The sequence below is a fragment of the Galeopterus variegatus genome, unplaced genomic scaffold (genome assembly GCF_000696425.1).
Source record: "Galeopterus variegatus unplaced genomic scaffold, G_variegatus-3.0.2 Scaffold4519, whole genome shotgun sequence".
Classification (NCBI taxonomy): Eukaryota; Metazoa; Chordata; class Mammalia; order Dermoptera; family Cynocephalidae; genus Galeopterus; species Galeopterus variegatus.
In genome coordinates this window covers 48,685-54,267 of record NW_007730630.1, presented here as the reverse complement: position 1 = coordinate 54,267, position 5,583 = coordinate 48,685, and positions in this window count along the sequence as shown.

Genomic DNA, 5,583 nt, shown 5'->3' with positions numbered 1-5,583 from the left:
CATTTCCTCTGAGCAGTGAGACACCCCTAAGGGGTTAACTTTCCAGAACCCTCAAGAGAGAGGCATTCCTCCTTTGGGAGATTAACACTGAACTGGGGTTCTGTCTCAGTATTTATTTTTCAGGCCAGAAAGTTACAGAAAAGGAACATAGGAGGGGTTACGGCTAAGTATAGCTTAACAATAGAAGCTGGTAACATCAGTGAAATAACAAAGTGACATTCCATAATGCAATTAGCAAAAGGTTAAGTCAATCCACAAACAAAAGCTTGTTCTTAGCAAATACTGTGTTTTCCTGCAGCAGTTTCCTCAGTATTTTTACATAACAATCGGTAGGTTAACCTGCTCTCCAGGGCATCAATATCCTCAACAGAGACTTTAGCCTGGGGAAAGTTTCCTGTCTTTTGCAAGGTTAACATTTCTATGTGTAATTTTGAAAGTTAGGCTAAACCTGAAACTACAGGGCTTTGGAAACTAGGCCCTGTGAAGTACATTTGCTTTATAAATGTTAGTATACTCCACACTTACTACTATTAATCATGCTGCAGTGAGCATCTTTCTGCATAAAACTTTTCCAATATTTTGGATTATTTCTATAGGCTCAACTCTTAGAAGTAGAACCACTGGATCAAAGGATAATATTGAGGTTCTTGAGATATAATGCAAAGTAGCTTTCCCAAAACACTTTCAATTTATGCTCTCACATATCCTGTTGGCTGGACCAAGGTGAAAAATATCAGTTAACTCTTAATTTTAGGTGGTCATAATATACATAATAGAGTGACTTTAAGTGTTTATTGTGAAATGTAGAGTACATACAAATAAAAGTGTGTAAACTATAGTCAGTTTAAAGAAAAATAATAAAATTATGACCCATGTACCCATCACCCGGCTTAAGAAATAAACTATTATAAGTACCTTAGAAGCCCCCTGTGTGCTTGTATTAGTATGCTGTAGCAGCTATAGACAGATCTTAAAATATCTTTGACTTAAAATACACATGCACAGACACACATGTGCACACATGCACACATATATAAGTCCCGTCACAGTCCACACAGGAGGAGGAGTTCTCCTTGACACCTCTAATTGTAATTTCAGGCTCTGGGTTGCTTCCATCTTATATTTGCACCACCCTGAGGTTTTTTGCTTCTAGTCAAGTAGAGCAAGTAAGAGAGGGCACAGGGAACCTACATCCACTTTTAGTGGCCTTGCTCAAGAAGTGACACATCTCTGCTTTCTTTGGTGAGAAGTGCCACATGGCCTTTTCTCCAAGAGATGACCCCTGCCTTGTGTGATAATCTCCCCTGCTTGTCTTCATAGTTTAAAAAAAGTGACTGGAGAGCACAAATCTGTGTGCAGGAAGGGTACATTGACACTGTTATATGAAGGTTCTGGAAAAAAGATAAGATGACAAAGTGTCTGAGTCATTGTCTGGCTTTGGCTTCCCTGAGAATTTGCAAGAGCCCTCTCTGGGGATGTTGAGGGCAAGGTGATGGGCGAGTCCTGTAAATCATAAGTCAGCACAGTTGGGGCATCTGACAGACTATAATGTGGACCTCCTACTGGCCGTCCATCAGAAATGGCTCCAGAGGGACGAGGCTGCCCTGTGATCTCTTCTAAATTCTCAGTGGTCTCCTGTCAGTCGTCAGGGGTAGTTCAAAGCTAACCCAAGGAACAAGGGGACAGAGGAACTTTAGCAGGACATGGTCAAGTCAAGCCAAGGGCTGAGAACCACCTGGGCAAGTCTTGCCCCAGCATTTGGTCCTCGGGTTACAAGGATGGCACCGAGGCAGCAGGGGTCTTGAGACAGATGGTTCTCAACACACGTGGCTGCCTGCTATGTCCACTGCTGGCCACTGCCTGGGACCTTCCTTCATCATCGCCCTGGAGATGCCCTTCACCTCTCTCTTGTTTTAGATCTCCTGATTCCAGCATCCCATGACTCCTTTCTTTGCTTTATTCTTTATTGCTTTTTTATTCCTTGAGCATAGTAAGCATAGTTATTTTAGAGTCCGTAACTCATAACTCTGGAGTCCTGAGAGTCTTTTCTATTGTCTTTTTTTCTGCTGGAAATACATCCTCCAGCAACTTCTTAAGACAGCACATGAGAGGTGAATTTTCTGAGAAAATGCATACACACTTCTGAGTGTGCAGTGCAGTTTTGCAACCACCATAGGAAGACTGCAGGGCATGCCATCGAGTGGAGACACCCTATTTTAACAAACTACATCCTTTTCAGACATTTACCTTCTCTTCCATTTTCACTACTATTAGTAATGCTGTGATAAGCATCTTTGTGCATATGGAAGCCGTCTATGGACCAGGTACCTGGTGGGCACTGTAGAGAAACAGCCAGACACAGTCTGGTGGGCAAAAGACAAGGAGAAGACAGCAGAGAGAAGCAAAGTACACACTCACACACACACACATGCACGCACACACACACACACACACACACACACGCACGCATACGCACACGCAGCATACTTAACAGAGAAAAAAGTGATTATATCTCCCTAAGAGTATGGGATACAAAATGGCCTATTGCAAAAATTAAATTTCTATGAGGTCTTTATTCTAACTTAATTGCATCTAACAATTTTGCATTTTAATCCATAATTGGCTATGGTGGTTCACAGGAAACAGGCAATTACAATATACTGTAATAAGTATTACTGAGATATACACAAAATGAGATCCTGGTCATGTCTTGCTTCGCAAACTTCAGAGTGCTGGACAAATGTTGGTTTTCTTATTACCAAGGTGCTGGGCACTCCTGGTCCTACTCAGAGATCTCCAGCTGCTCCTGCTATGGCTGTCTTGCTTCTCCACACCAAGCCACGATGCAGGACACAGCCCCTTCTAAGTCCAGTTGATGCTGCAGCCTCTTCTTGGGGACAGGACTAAGTGAATCCCCGTCTCTCTCACGCAGCAGGTGATAGAACCAGGCCGGCGCTAACTCAGAGCAGCCCGTTTATATGCTGACGTTTGACATGGGATATTGTCTGGCAAGGCACTTTGTGTTGAGCCATCAGTTTCCTTCTCTTAGGAATTTGGACTGGGAAACACAATATGGATCCAGCAGTCAACAATGGGAGCTGAAACCGAAAGGATGCATAGAGCCACGCATGAGGTGGCAGTGTCATCACAGGCAGGTGTGGCTCGAGAAGAAACACACCAGGCAGAAGGAAAGACTAAGAAAGTCTGCAGGGAGAGGACAGAGTAACAGATGCACAAAGAGAAGTGACAGCATCACAGAAGCCTTAGGCCATGAGATCAGCGACAGAGAATGTGTGGTCCTATGCATGAACCACCAGTGCCCCTGCACATTCCTCTGACTTATTTTATCCTTTCCTACAAAAAATGAAACTCTACAAAATAAAACTGAAGAGGATATCTTTGAGTGCACAAAAATCATACTCATTCTAAAGTCTATTGATTGATTGAATTCTCAGGTGCATTCCTTTTTTTGCCGTTTTTAAAATTACTGCCTTCTATATGCAAAATCTGGAAGGAGCGATGTAGTTCGTTTTTATGGCATCACATAATACTTGACTCTGCTATCAGGCCATCAGCAAACTTTCCTCATGAGAAAACCCTAACTGTAATCAAGGAAGTAAATCTCTCCCCAAAACTTGGAGAAATGGCTGGCTCTAGCACTGGAGCAGAAATACGCAAGATGAGCCTGAAATACTTTATGATGCTAGGAAGGAAGGAAGTGCTCAAAAGAAAAATCCCGGTGATGGGGGTATGTCAAAGGAACACAGCAGCCAATTGAAAGAGCTTCCAATGGCCAAAGCTGGAACAATTTTAGCAACAAAATAAAGTAGTATTGGACTAAAACCTGAAGTGTAAAATAAATACCCACAAGTCCATACTGACACAAATAAATTATTGAATAAATAAATAAATGGGAGGTGAAACAAAGCCTCAGTGCAGAAGAATTCCAAATAACGTATGTAGATACTCGGTCCTCAAAGTGCTGGAGAGTAACTCTCTATTCCTAACGTGCGGGCTGCCCTTGGTGACTTCCTCCCAGAGAGCACGGTATGGAAGACAGGGCGGGAATAACTCCACAGTGGGAACCCTGACAAACACTACCTCGGCCAGGTGACTACGTCAACATCCAAATGGCACTTCATCTTTGTGGTCTTCCTGCTAAAAACACGTAACCCCAGTTTAATCATGAGAAGAACATCAGACAAAGCTCAAACGGAGAGGCATCCTGGAAGTTACCTGACCAGTACTCCTTAAAACCGTCAGCATCATCCAAAACAAAAAAGCGAGACAGGTCTACGAAGCCTACGTAGGTGGGCATGACGACTAAATCTAATGTGGCAACTTGGAAGGGATTCTGGAATAGAAAAATGACATTAGATTAAGACTTGAAGAAATGCGAATAAAACATGAACTTTAGTTAACAATATATCGAGATTTGTTCATTGATTGCACCCCTGTAGCACAAACGTAAGCTGATCATGACAGGGAAGCTGGGTGCAGGGCACACGGGGACTCTCGGCTATCTTTGCAATTTTTCTGTAACTCTAAAACTATTCCAAAACCAAAAGTTCATTTTTTTCAAAGTGAAAGAAGTTAAAAGAAAACGTCAAAAGAAACATTAAGCAATTGAGGCCATCTTTATGTATAAGTTTTAGTTTTAGACAGTGATGATAAAATAAGTAATAATAAAAGTAATCAAAGATGAGAGGTGAAAGAAAAACTCTCCCAGGAGAATTGCTAAGTAGGGCACAGGCACAAGGTGCTATCTCAGCAATCGAATACTGTGACCTATGGGTGGACTTTCTGCTCATTTGTCCTAAAGTGGAAGCTGTCAAAAGCTTAAATGGCCCTTGCCTGAAAGATAATGGTCTCATTCAGCCACCAGGAGCTGACTCTGGACACAGAAAGACAGTGAAACAGCAGCGTGTGCTGCTTCATTCCTGCAGCAAACACTTGGTTTCCTCTCTGGTGCCCCCAACAGCACCCGAGTCACCCGTACGAGTGCCCATCCTCGTTCTCTTTATTTTTTGTGGTTTGAGACATTCCATAATAATGCTAAAATGATATAATTTTTTTCTTATTTAACTTTCAATTTTGAAATAATTTCAGACTTGACAAAAAAGTTGCAAAAACAGTACAAGGAATTCCTGTACACCCTTCCCCAGGTCCCCAAATGTCAACATTTTATGCAATCAAAACCGAGGGATTAACACTGACGCAGTGCTGTCCAGACTGTGCTCAGAGGTCACCGACTGTCGGGGACCAGGAGCCCACACTGCGTTTACTGGCCATGTCTCCTTTGTCACCTCTCATCTGGGGCAGTACCTCAGTCTTTCTCTGTTTGTCGTGACACTGACACTTTTGAAGAGTCAAAGGAAGTCATGTATAGCCACTGAGTTTATAACGATGTCCCCAGTTGTATTACAGGCGGCTCTTCAGTGGGGGCAGAGGCTGGACTGGCTGTCCCGCCTCTAGAGCAAGCCCCGGGGCAGGAGCAGGGGCAGGAGCAGGAGCAGGGGCAGGAGCAGGGGCTGGAGCAGGGGCAGGGGCAGGAGGAGGGGCAGGGGCAGGGGCAGGAGGAGG